The following is a 15,125-nucleotide window of genomic DNA, read 5'->3' as shown; positions in this document are numbered from 1 at the left end:
CTGCATTTATTTTTCGACATACTCGCCTACTACATTTACACACTTATCCCAACCTTTAACTAATGCCTGGAAAGCTTCGGCATAGAAAGATTTGTCAGTATGCCTGAACCATCCAAGGAGAGCTGTGGGTAGGGAACTACCAGGACCAGGATCACCACTGACGAATGTACACCCATCTTTTAATCGTTTGCAGACTGCGACTGAGCGTCACATAACCATACTGAGCTTAAAGTCTTCTGTAGATCTCAATGGATTTTACACCTTTGTTTACAATAAACTTCACCACCACACGCCATTAACATTGTTGTCTGTCATCTTCAATAATGATCTATGGACTGGTACCCGACATGTGCACCACCTATCAGAAATATGACACACTAGCCACTTGCTAAAGTCCTAGTTTGACTTGAATGCCCGTCGTATAATATTTTGTACTTAATATGTACAAGAAATGGATTATACTAAATGTAAAATATTAAAGAAGAGAACCAATCTGATGAAGTATTATAACATCATGATATCTCCCTAAGGCAATCTCTCAAGCTGTCAAATTCATAGATATTCACTATTTCATCTATGGTATATATATTCTTATGACCTTATCAGATTTGATTCTGTCGCTCTGCCAATGTCGAATATGACAAGGAATTGACATTTGAGGAACTACAGCACCTAAATCAGACTATACTTTCTGTGGCAAGAACCCTTACGGTGTTGAGACCTGCTAAATGGCATTTTATTTCGTGCCACATGACCAACATGTTGAGTTTCGTTCCCAGTCATCTGAACCAGAGTCTGATGCACTTCATTTCAAGGAGCTCTTCCCATTGTCCTCTCAGTGCTGGCTTAAAATCATAACTTTTTGGGTTCTCACCAGGGATTAAACCCAGGACCACTTGCACCAAAGATTGAGTGTACTAATCATTTGGCTGCATGTAAACCCATCTAAGATAAATAGACAGATGAAATTATCAAGTGCTTGTTATTGCCTCACAGTTCAATGTAACGTTTGTATTGAAAATAACTGGAACATGTTGCTGATCACATTACCTTCACAATTGGTCAAGATTGTGAAAATGTGGTGCTACCTCTGCACCCCCTTCCCCAATATGATTATGAACATCAGTTTTAGAGCATATTTATACTTAACAAGACATGAAAATGAAAAGCAAAATTTACAGCTCCTGATACACCAAGTTTAATGGTGGAATACAATATTTTTTGGTGGTATGAATGTTGAAATTTTGCACTGTACATTTAAACTAGTTTTAACCTTTTTGCTTACTTAGCACTAAATTAATATTATATGAGGATATCACATTCAACAACAACATACATCTTTTTTACTTTGAAAGCAAAATTTCATATCCACCTTCAAGTTCAACTGATATGTTTTTCTTTGTTATGACCTATCACATTCATAGCATCATTCCTTTGTAGACTAAACACAAAGGCAAGCATTTCTTAAAATAAAATTAGTAAGGCAAATGCGTAATAAACATAATATCAGTCAAACTTGAAAACTGGAAACACTGCATACAGACAACTCATGGCTTGAATACTGGATGTTCTTCACCTGAAATAGAGAAACATGTTCAAAGTAGAGATAATTGGAGCATGTATTGCAAATTTCTGTCATATTATCCTTATATTATAAGTTCATAAGTGTCAATCAGTTTTATCATATCATCACTCATCTTCATCATTGTGATTAGCCAAAAGTGTCAAGAAAAGCGAAGTAAAATAAAGCAATCAATCAATCAAATTTGTGTAATTTCTCCAGAACAAGTTCTCCCAACAAATTTGTATTCCTTCTCGAATTCTCTACCCTTTTCAGTCCTCATGAATCTTCAATACTATATTCACTCTTACGTAGAACTGTTAGCAAAAAATGCAGACTCGACCAGGACTCGAACCCGGGTCTCTGGCATTCCGTGTCATAGTTCTACCACTGAGCTACCGAGCCAGCCTGGCTTCGCCTGATTTTTCGCTTCCGCTGTTTTATCTGTGTAGAATCGTCTGCCAGTGCTACTGCAGATATAAGATATAAATATTCAATCTTATCTGCAAACCACTCTTTTTGACAAAACCTTTATGGACATCTGTCTGTAGAGATACAGTGGATCGCCGATTTTACATTTTCCTGCAGTATGCATTCAATCTTGATGGTCCCAACAGAGCAGAATGTTATAAAATTTCCCTACATTTGAAATTTTCCTGCTTTTTATGATGTTTTTCATCTTGATCCACCTGGAAAGCGAATAATCGAGGTTCCACTGTATTTGTATATCATTTGTAAAAATTGTAAACTTAGTGATACATCACTTAAAATGCTAAAGATTGGTTCCAAAAGTTACAAAGTTGTCAGCACAAAATAGAAATTTGCATAATGTGCTTTAGTACTCTCAATTTTCTAAATAGTAGTACATTGAATGTCCAGTTGGAACATTTTGTGGGTATTCTCAATAGCATTTCAGTGAACAGGATGTTGATCAATCTGGAAAAGCTCAGGGAATTTATTTTTTCTGGAAAAATCATGGAAAAGTCAAGGAAATTTTATTTTTTCTGGGTAAATCCGAATTTTTTTAGGGCGTTTGGTAGATAATTAACTGGAGCAATATATTAATAAATTTTACTGTAGCTATGCTCTACTTCCTCTATAATTATGAATTTTTAAAAAAAAAGTTATTTTTTTTGTTAATAATTTGCTTGTGAAAGATGAGACAAACTTCCACTTACTATAAATAGAAGATTATATGTGGAATTCTGAGGGTGAGTATATAACTAAAAATGTTAGTAGTTGTAAATGTGTGTTCATGTACATTCATTGCTAGAGCCACAAATTTATGGTGAATAAAAGTTCAAGATTTCGGTACAAAAAGTGGGTACATTTATGGATCAAGAGCAGTACATAAAAATGTCATTTCGGTGTTAAATTTGTGAATACAACCCTAATTTTAATTTTATAATCTACCTTTGTTACACAAAATAAAAAAAAAATCCTTTCTAATAGTACATTTATTTAGTTATAAGAAGATTAAGTTTATTCCTTCATAAAGGAGTCCATTTTTGCTTCTCAAATATTTACAGCAGAATTAATCAAATTTCCGTGATTTGCATACATTGCAGGAAAATTCGGACTTCAGAAAGTGTTGAGGAAAATAAATTTCTAAATTTCGTGTTTATGAGTGTATTTTGCATTTTGCAATTCATTCTGCATAATTTCGTGACAAAATATGGTGGAAAAATGCACCTCACATCTCTCAAAAACATGAAAAATGAATACATATTATAGTGTGCTGTTTCACATTTCGTTTCTCTGTCAAAAACAAAATATGCATGCCTCTATTAAGTGGTCTGAAAAATGTTGGTTCTTGGACTGGAAAACGTGGAGTAATCAGGGAATTTAGGTTTTCAAGAAATTGTAGACAGGCTAGTTAATGCTAGGACATTGTAATCATGGGATTCTGTGTTCAAATCACAGTGGGGACATATTTCATTGCTTTATATCCTACTTCAAACTGTAGGTCCGGTCCTGCTTAGGTTGTGCATGCACCTGCATTAGTCTGACTCGTCAAAAACATGTTTCATCCAGCACAAAGAACTGTCATGTACAATAAATACTTTATGAATACTAGAGATAACATTAAAACGTAAACATTATTGATTATTGATTAAGATGGTTATGGTTATTAAGACCATGCAGCAAAAATTAAGATCTTTTTAAAAAATCCTGTATATTTCTTCTCTTCTTGCTTATGATGTAACTAACTTGTACATTGGAGATACAAATTACTTATTAGATATCCTAGCAATAAATAATGTCCAACTTTATTGTTGAAACCAAACAATCAATATTTAAGGGAATGAGTGATGTACACATGCAATAACAATAAAAAAGGAAATGCATATTGTTGGTATGCTCAAATAAGAGAAAATAAGCCACTTCATTTTAAATATAATTTATCAACGCTAGTTATATTATTAATTGGATAAAGAACTGCACATATGTAAAGTAATTTTCATCTTGCAAACATAAATACACTCAACTGGAGTAAATATCCATTCAAAGCAAAATTACAAGATGAGACACATTCAAAAATAATAGGAAAACTTTTCCAGGCTTTTCAAAAAAATAAAAATCTAATTTGTAATGCCATTGCCTTGTAATCAAGATGTTCCAGGTTCCATACCTGGTGGAGGCACATAGTGGTTCGTGCCCCACTTTAAACTGCACGTCGGAGTCCCAATCAGCATATCTGTGCATAAAGTGAACTTAAAACAAAATCTCATTTACTTTATTTATTTCTTACACTTTAGATGTAGTATTGTCAATTTGTTCATGTGGACCCGCATTTAAGCTGTAAATAGAAAAGTTCATCTGTTAACTATATTGTCAGGGTAGAGTCATTCCTCATGCAAAGTAGAGTTCAATAGAAAATGAGTTAAATATGCAGCATTACTGAAATTTCACATATCCCCCCCTTTCCCACACACACACATACACATAGAGTTTTTCCTTCCACTGACACCCCAGTAAATATTCCACAACTCAAGACACTAATATGACTCTGAGTATTTGATATTGACTTCCATATATTTGTGAATATATGTTCGGAAAGAACTGTGGGAAAATAACTAGACTGTTTTTAAACATGCCTATTTTGTAACCTTTCCATGTTTGCTACATTAAAATTCCTTTCTAGGCTCTCGTGGATATCTGCCCACAGACGTACAAGCACTTCCTGATGAAGAAACTGGATTCAGCTGTCAATTTGGTTCCAGAGGTGACCCCTGCTTTACATCAACCTTATGAAGACATGAACTGTATTGTAGCCAACATGTTACTACATCTTACAAGGTAACCACCCTTTTATATACAGGGTGAATCAGAAATATGGCTGCACGTTTGAAGTAAATATAGTGTGTTACTGTACAGTGTAGAGCGAAATGGTGAATGATGTATGAAACTTCATTTGTTTTTAATTTCAGAAAAGAGTCTCATACCTGAGCTTACGTCATTAGCCAAGATGGCGCTGAACATGCAGCAACAACTTACAGTTGCAGCTTGGGTAATTACATACCAGAATGATCATGAGAACTGTGTGCACAGCAATGAGCTTATAATAAACAACAACTTGATGTAAGCAGTCATTTCCTCCACTTTCCCACAGTTGATGGCAACAATGTTACATTAAAAACACGTCTCACCAGTCTTACGATCATTCTGGCATAAAATTGCCCACACTATAACTGTAACTTGCTGCTGTATGTTCAACGCAATCTCGAGAAAGCTAGAGCATGTGACACTTATCTGAAATGAGGAAATGAAGTTTCAAGTTCAATATACCATTCACCATTTCCCTCTACACAGTACAGTCACACATGACATTTACTTCAAACGTGTAGCCATATTTATGACTCACCCTGTATATATTAAAAAAAAGTATTTTATGCCTTATAACTTTCCAAGGAACAGCTAGGTAATGGTGACCTACATCTCTTTTGCTCTTTATATTAAACTGATTTTTAGTTGTTTATGTGTTCTTTGGAATTTGGAATGAGATACATACGAGGGCAATTTTTCTTGTAGTGGCAACACTTTTGGTATATGCTTGTCAGTTGTCGCTGGGACAATAGACGATCTGGTCTTGTTTAGTCTTGTACTACTGATCGTTTGTAGGTGTTGTTGCTTAATAGTACTGTTGTGTGGCAGTTAGAAGACGTTAAAGTGAAGTGCCTGTATAATACCACTCTGAACAATGTTCACGCGTGAAGAACAGCGAATATTCATCAAATTTCAGATTGCACGGCGAAGGAATGCACGGCAAATTCACAAGGGCTTACAGGAGGCATGTGGGACAATGCTTTACAGTATCGTACCATTGCCAGATGGGCCAAGGCATTTGAAAGTGGTCGTAAATCAGCCGCGAAAGAACATGGTGGCGGGCATCCTCGCATGGCAACAGATCCACACCACCTTGATGCACTTCGCAGATTGCTGGAGAATGATCGGCATATTTTTGTATGTATGTACGAGGTGTTGGAGCACCCACCTTATTCTCCTGACATGAGTCCCTCCGACTTTGATTTGTTTTCCAAGATGAAGGAACCGCTGAGGGGGAAACCCTTTCCAGACGTCCCGAGCATCATTTTGGCCACAGGGCAGTCTCTGCACACACTGGCATGAACGGGAGCTGTCAGTGGCATCCAACGACTGCCAGATGTTTGGGAACATGTTCACGCAGCAGCAGGAGATTACATTGAAGGATTGTAAATGATTCCAGATATGTATCTTCTTTCATGTCTCTTTCTCATACATGTTGCCACTACAAAAAAATGGCCCTCATACATACATACATACATTTATATATATATATATATATATATATATATATATATACAGTGGTCAGAAGTAGCGAGCTACTTGTAGCGTCGCTACTGTAGCTAGCTACAAAATTTGTAGCTGTAGCTGTAGCGATGCTACATTTTAAAAATTGTAGTTGTAGCGGTAGCGAAGCTACAAAATTCCTGTAGTTGTAGCGAAAATTTCGCTACAGCTACATTTTTTCTCAGCATTTTGAGGTGAATTTTGAATGTGGCAACAGCATCAGAAAAAATCGACAATAACCCTTAATTTTGCAGGAGCTTCATAAAGACAGTCTATTACATGGAGATACAGATTATCTAGACTGTAGATTATAGATATCTGCATAATTTATTTAATTAGTATCTGAATAATTCAGATATCCAGATAACTAACTGACATATATGAATATATTCCTGCTAACAGCTACTTTTTTTTTAGCTGCATCGCTATTTTGGGGAGAAACATGCTTCATTTGCTGCACCACTGAAAAAAAGTGCCTCGTTTGCATCACCCCCGGAACAAATCCTGTGGATATCCATGGTATAAGAGACACCAAAATGTCATTAATTGCTGTGTAAGACACAACTTGCAGTGCAAAAATGAGCAATGGATTTTCCACTGCACTGACAAGGCAATAGTGCCAGCAATAAACGGCTCAGTACGTTAACAGCATTGATCATCGTCAGTATATAGGATCTCGCCAGCAAGAAATTATTGTTACAAGAATGATAGTTTCTGGAATTACAGTTATTTTCACGATAGTATTTGTTCACAAATTTTAAAATTACAATACGTTTAGAACACTCGGGTTTACACAATAGTTTCCTCAATAATTTTATCATATTGCAAAAAATATGTACGAGTTATTGACTTTCCTGCAGAAACGACAACTTTCTTTAGTTAATATACATAGTTTTCAATTTTATATATTTCTCCTACTTTTGTGTCACTTTTGCTAATCATGACATCATCATCCATCGCTGTTTCCTGCCTCTGGCTGGGTCTGCATAGAAGTCAAGCCTCTCTATTTTTATTTGTGGTCTTCTACCAGTCCTCTTTCTATGTTGTTCCAAACTTGTCCTCTTCTCCTAACATTCTCCACTAACATTCTTCCACGGACATCTTGGTCTCCCCCTTGGCCTTATTTCCACTCCTTGTGCATTGTAACCTCTTACTGGTAGTCTTTCTGCATCCATCCTCTTCATGTGTCCGAACCATCTCATCTGTGCCTGATCTATTCTGTCCTGAAGCTTCACCACACCCACTGTCTGTCGGATCTCCCCATTTCTTATTCTATCCCTTCTAGTCTTCCTCAAAAGACTCCTTAAAAATTTAATCTCCACTGCCTGCATCTTTTCTTCGTCTCTCTATGTCATTGTCCAAGTCTTTGCTCCATATGTAATTATTGGCACATAGTATGTGTTATATATTAACTTCTTGCATTTCATAGGTACGTACATCCCTGTTCCATATTAATCTTCGAACGCTTTGAAATAGTCCACCACCAATTTGTCCTCTTCTGTTTACCTCCTCATCTATTCTTCCACTTCTCTCAATCATGACAATGAGGATGAATGGTTTATTTAATTATTCTCTTATCTATAATCACTTTCTGCTAATTGTGAGAACAAGGAAGAATGATGAATGATGAGCAGTGTGGGGAATGGAGGAGCAGGAAGATCTCATCCTCCCAACTTGGCATCTTTCCTAGTTTTCGTTTTGAGTCTATTTTATGCATAGATAAGCTGATCGAGACTGGATCCTAACCACTATGTGCCTCCGCTGGGTATCAAACCTAGGGCCCTTTTGTAGTCAAAGAGCTCCAGGTACTTTTCATTCAAAATGCTCACTTCATATCAGTCTATAAAAAATGAAATATTTATTCTCAAGAAAAATATGTTGATGTGAACATAAATACGTAATCCTACCAGATTTTATTTGTGTTTAGTTGTAATAATTAATTTGGGCAACACTCTAATTTCAATATTCATATATCAAATTTGAATTGATATGCCACTTGCATAGGTATGGTATTCTCAAAAACTATAGTAAAAATAAGTAACTGAAGTAACACTGCTATCAAAATTATCAATGACTGGAATCATGATAATAAATAACAGAATCTATTTACCAGGAGTAGGGGATTTTTTAATACCCATATGGTTGTTTTCATTTTTTTTATGCAGAAGTAGCGCAAAAAGTAGCGAAGTAGCGAGTAGCGAACAGGAGTAGCGTAGCGAGCTACTTTTTGCTAAATGTAGCTGTAGCTGTAGCGAAGCTACATTTTGGAAGAGTAGCTGCAGCTGTAGCGAAGCTACTTTTAAAATGTAGCGTTCTGATCACTGTATATATACACCCATCCTATTCCTGTGTTTTATATATACAGGGTGGTGCAAAATTCCGTTTACAACGCTTGGGAGGTGATTCGACAAGTAAAAACAAGGAAGAAATGCCATGTGAAAAAATGTCGAAATCGGCACCGTTTTCGAGTGACAGGCGTGCGAAAATCGCCTCACACCATGTTTATAGCACAATAACTCAAGAAGGAAGAAAGATATCAATGTCGGAATAAAATAATACAAACAAAATCGTACCTGACGAATACAATGGTGCAGCAATTGAGGCCCAGTGTAAATTGCGCAAGGGGACTCTCAAAGAAAGTGGGGAATCCCCTGATGGAAAATACAGGAAATTTACTACTATTTTCTACATAATGTTGAGATCGGAATGTAGGCAGTAAAAATGACGACGTATGTCCACATGTCCTACTACTGCTGGGACACCGTCCCACACTCGGGAAATAGGAAATTCACCCGAAAATGACGCTATGCCATCAGATTACGCTGAGATTGATTTCAGCTAATTGATACAGAAAGCCCCACTAGAGGCGCTGTGGGAGTGTAAGTCACCTGTTACGTATTATTTTGGTGGATACTACGTAGAGAGTGTAGTCGACCGTTGTTCTTCCTGTCTGTTCTGCGTGTCGCAGCGTAGGGTTTAGTCTGGTGTGTGTGTGTGGTTGAATTGCTCCAAGGAATATGAAGCATGGCGTTCGTATCACGAACGTTTTCCCAATAGGCGGTTACCAGCACATGCACTCTTTCAAAGACTTGATGCTCGACTGCGTGAAACTGGATCTCTACTACCCCGTAGGTGGGATTGTGGAAGACCCCGCACTGTGCGCACTGTGCAATTTGAAGAGGACGTGTTGGACGCGATACGAGACCGTCCTGACACCAGCACACGTGTCATTGCTCGTACGCAACAATCCCACCATAGCAATATGTTCCGCGTTATTCAGGAGGAGGGATTGCACCCATACCAATTGCATAAGGTGCACTACATACTGCCCACGGACTTTCCCCTACGCATGGATTTCTGCCAATGGTACGTGCAACAAACTCTTGCTATTCCAGATTTCCCAACAAGAGTTTTGTGGACCGATGACGCAATGTTCACCAGAGACGGCATGTTCAATAGCCATAACAGCCACGTCTGGGATATGGACAATCCGAATGCAATCATTGTGCGCCATCATCAACATAGGTTCGCATTGAATGTGTGGTGTTGCTTAGTAGGTGACCACTTGATAGGCCCGTACATTTTGCCCTCTACTTTGTGTGTTGGGAATAATCGGGTGTTTCTACATGACGTATTACCTGAACTTTTGGTAAACGTGCCACTGGCAGGTAGACAACGTATCTGGTTTCACCCCGCGGCGCCCCCGCACAATTCGACCGTGGAGCCAGGGCCTTACTCAACGATAAATACGGCGATCGTTGGATTGGCAAGGGTGGACCTTTACCGTGGCCACCTCGTTCCCCCGACCTCACACCACTGGATTTCTCTGTGTGGGGAGAAATGAAAAGGCTCGTGTATGGAACCCATGTGGAAAGTGCTGAGGATCTCGTTGCTCGTGTAAGTGCCGCTGCTGGGACAATTGTTGACAGGCCAAAGGTATTTTCGCTTACCAGACAATCAGTGCTTCGCCGATGCCATCTTTGTCTTCAAGTCAATGGCGGACTTTTTCAACAAAGTCTCTGAGTATACCGGTCTTTGTGAGCCCCTAACAGCATAGCATAGTGTCCTTTAGTGAAAGGTGCGAGTGAAGATGCTGGAGATCGCTGTACTTCATACCATCGATCTGCATGTGCGGAGGTTGTGCGCTTCTCAGTGGAATCCCTTCAAGATGTGCTGTGTCCGGAAATGTTACATGCCATTGTGTGCATTTTCTCGCCATTCTCCTTCTTCATTCCTTCGAAGATTACCCACTTTCTTTCTGGAGCTCTCTTGTAGTATGTACAGCCTGACGACATGTGGCCATTGTTTAACTTTTGTTTTTTGTACTGCAAAGTAGTGTGTCAACATTAAGGGATTGAAAACGTTTTTTTGGTGTTTTCTCGTATTTTTTCCATTTGGAATTGTGTACCAGCAGTAGTGGGACATGCGACAAATTGGTTTCTTTTCTTCTTCGTACCGCAATGTGAACCGTGTACAACAGGAAATTTGCAGTTATTTTCCTATTTCCCGAGTGTGGGACGGTGTCCCAGCAGTAGTTGGACATGTGGACATACGTCGTCATTTTTTACTGCCTACATTCCGATCTCAACATTATGTAGAAAATAGTAGTAAATTTCCTGTATTTTCCATCAGGGGATTCCCCACTTTCTTTGAGAGTCCCCTTGCGCAATTTACACTGGGCCTCAATTGCTGCACCATTGTATTCGTCAGGTACGATTTTGTTTGTATTATTTTATTCCGACATTGATATCTTTCTTTCTTCTTGAGTTATTGTGCTATAAACATGGTGTGAGGCGATTTTCGCACGCCTGTCACTCGAAAACGGTGCCGATTTCGACATTTTTTCACATGGCATTTTTTCCTTGTTTTTACTTGTCGAATCACCTCCCAAGCGTTGTAAACGGAATTTTGCACCACCCTGTATATGCATATATGCATAGGAGACAGTAAACACTTACCACGATTGAAGAAAAGTTTGATATTTCGAGATCATGACCTCATTTTCACAGCAGGTAGAAAGTATGGAGTACAAAAGCGTAGAGGCACAGAATACTGACGCCAGCGTCCGTGAGCACAGTGGTGCCAGAAACAAGTGATAGAACATGGGTTTTGCGAAAAGATCCTTTCACCAGTGTTTACTGCGGAATGGATGGTGGGTGGGTTGTGGCTGGAGGGGAATGGGAGAATACTTATTGGGTGGCTAGGTTGAGTCCAGGGGGTATGGTGGCATGCATTCCTGAAATGTAGGCCCTATCCTTCGCCTGCGGGTGGAGGTGTATTATGGCTACATGGAAACAGTTGTTGAAGGTGGTGTTGTGGCTGTTGGTGGCGACGGTGAAGTCTTGAGTTTTGGGTGGAAGCTCTGTGGTTATTGATGTGGAGGTTCAAGGGGGTAGAGGTTTCACCCAGGTAGAAGTAACCACAGATTTGACAGATGAGGGTGTATATTAGGTTGGAGGAGTGACAGGTTCCCTTTGGGTGAATACACCAGCTGCAGTCGGGATCTGGAGGGTAGGGGAGGTGATAAGTATGGGGCAGGTCTTGCATCTGGGTTTGTTGCACTTGTGGGCTAGTGGTGGTGGGATGGGAGCAGTGGGTGTATTATGGATCAAGATGTTCTTGAGGTTGGGGGAGCATCAGAAGATGACCCTAGGTTTGTCCCGAAAGATGTCTCTGGTGTCAGGATCACTGTGGAGGATGGGAAGGAGTGAGTGGATGGTGTGTTTAATTTTCAGGAGATGAGGGTGGTATCGGGTGATCAGAGTGGGAGGGTTGGTTTTGGGTTGCATGGCAGAGGTGTGAGACGTGGCTCTGGTCATTTGTTTGTTGATGAGGGTGGAGGGGTAGCCTCGGTTGATTAGGGCTTGGTGCAGGCGTGGGTTGCAGTTTTGGCAGGATGAGGGGGATGAGTTGAGGCGTTGGCCTCTAAGGGCTAAGGAGAATGGTATGGCTTTTTTGGTGTGGTGGGGGTGAGAGTTGGAGTAGTGAAGATACTGGAGGTGGTTGGTTGGTTTGATATGCATGGATGTTTTCAAGTGGTCTCCCACGATGTGGATATCCACATCTAGGAAGGTCACTTGGTCATTGGAGTGGAACCAGGTGAATTTGAGGGTGGTGAAGTTGTCCAGTTGGTTTAGGAAGGTGGTGAGGGAGAGTTCACCATGTGTCCAGAGGAGAAAAATGTCGTCAGTGAATCTGAGCCAGAGGAGTGGTTTCGGTTGTTGGGAGTATAGGAACTCTTGTTCAAGCCTGCCTATGAACAGGTTTGCATAAGAGGGGGCCATTTTGGTTCCCATGGCTGTGCCACGTACTTGCAGGTAATGCTGGTCTCCGAATCAAATTGTGTATATAAAATTAGCTGTTGATCTTGTTACTAGGATACAATCTCAAAATCGATTTTGTAACGTCACGCTTTTCACGAAAAGTAAAACTTTCCATCCTAAAAGGCATATTCATAATTTCTATGTATGTGAAGTATGTAGTAGTATTCCTTTTAAAGAAGTTTATTTTTTCTTACGTCTGTAGTGAATGCAGAAACTCATGCTGTTTTTCATTTGTTTAACTTGTTGCCTTCAAACAATGAAACATCATGACAGAAAGCTAAAGGAATGATTCACTTCTGGTCTGGACCAATCATATGAATTTTACTGAATTACACAGTTTTTACTAACACTTTTATTTTACTGACAGCATTTATCTATACGTATTTTTTGATTGGATGCTTTAGAAAAGGTTCATTGAACCCACTAGTATACAGCAATTACAGAAAGTGAATATTTTATTAAAAGTTGATGAAGGACAAACAGATAATAACCTTAATAAAATCATATATTTGTTTAGCTGTCATAGACCCCATTCTTATCATATATGTATGGGCCTCCCCGATGGCACAGTGGTAGCATCGTTGCCTTGTAATCAAGGGGTACCAGGTTCAACACCCAGTGGAGGCACATAGTGGTTCGGATCCCACTTTAAATTGTAGGTCCAGTGCCGATTAGCCTTACTGTACATAAAGTGGACACCAAATCAATCAATCAATCATATATGTATATCTTATCATATATGTACCCTGTTCATTATACTTATTTTTAATAAGTTGATCCACCATTGTTAATTTTTTGTCTTTCTACAGCTCAGCAAGATTTCCTGGATCTCTTAATGTTGATATTAGTGAAATATACACCACTTGAGTGACTTTTTCTGGTATGCACTACATAACAAGAAGTTTGAGTCCTTTATTTTCTTTGAAAGATAAGAATCCAGTAACATTCAAGTAAGTAATATTCATGTAAAACATTTTCACTAATATGTTTTGTTTAAATACGGAGAAACTAGTACTCACTTTATCCGCGGAACTGTTTTTTCTTCTTTGTTCTATTAATTTCAGTGGCCACTGCCACCATCCTTGTTGGAACTCGCTGTACTGTTGCTTGGCGTGCATCTTTTATTTGTAGTTCATCATGCCAAGCAACAGTACAGCAAGTTCCAACGAGAATGATGGCAGTGGCCACTGAAATTAATAGAACAAAGAAGAAAAACAGTTCCGCGGATAAAGTGAGTACTAGTTTCTCCGTATTTATATACTACCGTGTCTCTTTTCACAATTATGAATGTTTTGTTTAATACACATTAACCCTTGTCAGGGCATGCAGTTTTTGTAATATATACGGGTAAGCAGTGTCTATCAGACACTGTTGTTTAAATAGATCTTTTTCTTCTATTGAAAGATTTTAATGTTATTTCGCTGTAAAAACAAGAGAGTAACATGATCCTTAACGTAATCATTGTCTTGTTCATAATTATTGTATTCATCATTATCATTGTCATCATAGCTGTCGTCATCATTGCCATTTTTGTTTGCACCATAGGATATAAAATACATTAATGTGTAGTGTAATATGAGGAAATTGTTTAACTGCTCTAATGGTAATTTTTCAAGATCCTTTTTATTTTAGAATTAATAATAATTTGAAGTGGTGTCTTGTTAAATTCTTTATTTTTTATTATTCATTCATTAAACATTTGTTAATACATATCCAAGTAATGGTACAACTTTTTTTTTTATATGTTTACATATCTTCAAATGGAAATAATGCTGCAATAACTATCTTCATGATTGATACATGAAAATTAAAAAAAAAGCACTTGTGTTTACATGTGGTTCAGGCCATTCGGTTTAGCTTGAGCTCTGGCCTTCAGATGCACAGAAGCCTGTCGCTCAGCCTGACGGTGGGAGAGTTCCACTGAGGTCCGAGTTGCTAACTGCCTTAACAATTACCTATATCCATAATCTGAATTTAAAGCTTATTAGTAGGGGTGTTCAAGACTTGTATCTGGATTTATTATTTTTTAAAAGAAGTGACGATTCGAGAAGGTGATAGTTCAAGGAAAAGAATAACCGAGGATTATTTGTGTCGGTGAAACCCCTGGGCGAAAGAGGCATTCTCCCTCTCCTCGAATTCCTCACCAGTGGGGGGAGGGGAAGGGGGGCATATTGTGTTATCACGAGAAAGGTGATTGTTGTCCTGTGTTGCCTAGGGTGTTTTTATTCAACGGAAGCTGGAAAGAAGATTGGAGTAGAGAAATTATATAAACGTGACTAAGTTTATGAAGAAAGAAGCTGACAGTGGTCTTGCGTTGAATGTTAAACAAGTGCAAAAGTGTGTTTCCGCGGCTACTGGTGTGTCAGTAAGTACTTTGAAATGATCGCAACAAAGTAACTGGGAAGGGATTA

General features: G+C 38.7%; 1 long non-coding RNA gene across 1 annotated transcript in view; it reads left to right on the top strand.

The window, feature by feature from the left end:
* Window positions 1-13,602, top strand: part of LOC145998463 (uncharacterized) — a 55,363-nt gene extending 41,761 nt beyond the window's left edge. The window contains exons 4-5 of the long non-coding RNA XR_014443319.1: window positions 4,707-4,861; window positions 13,524-13,602. This is a non-coding gene — a long non-coding RNA (uncharacterized LOC145998463). The remainder of the gene's footprint in view (window positions 1-4,706; window positions 4,862-13,523) is intronic.
* Window positions 13,603-15,125: the final 1,523 nt, after the last annotated feature.

This window comes from Lepisma saccharinum, chromosome 14 (assembly GCF_977018435.1).
Source record: "Lepisma saccharinum chromosome 14, izLepSacc3.1, whole genome shotgun sequence".
NCBI classification, from domain to species: Eukaryota; Metazoa; Arthropoda; class Insecta; order Zygentoma; family Lepismatidae; genus Lepisma; species Lepisma saccharinum.
The sequence above is the reverse complement of the archived record's forward strand: the minus strand, read 5'-3'. Positions and strand labels throughout refer to the sequence as shown.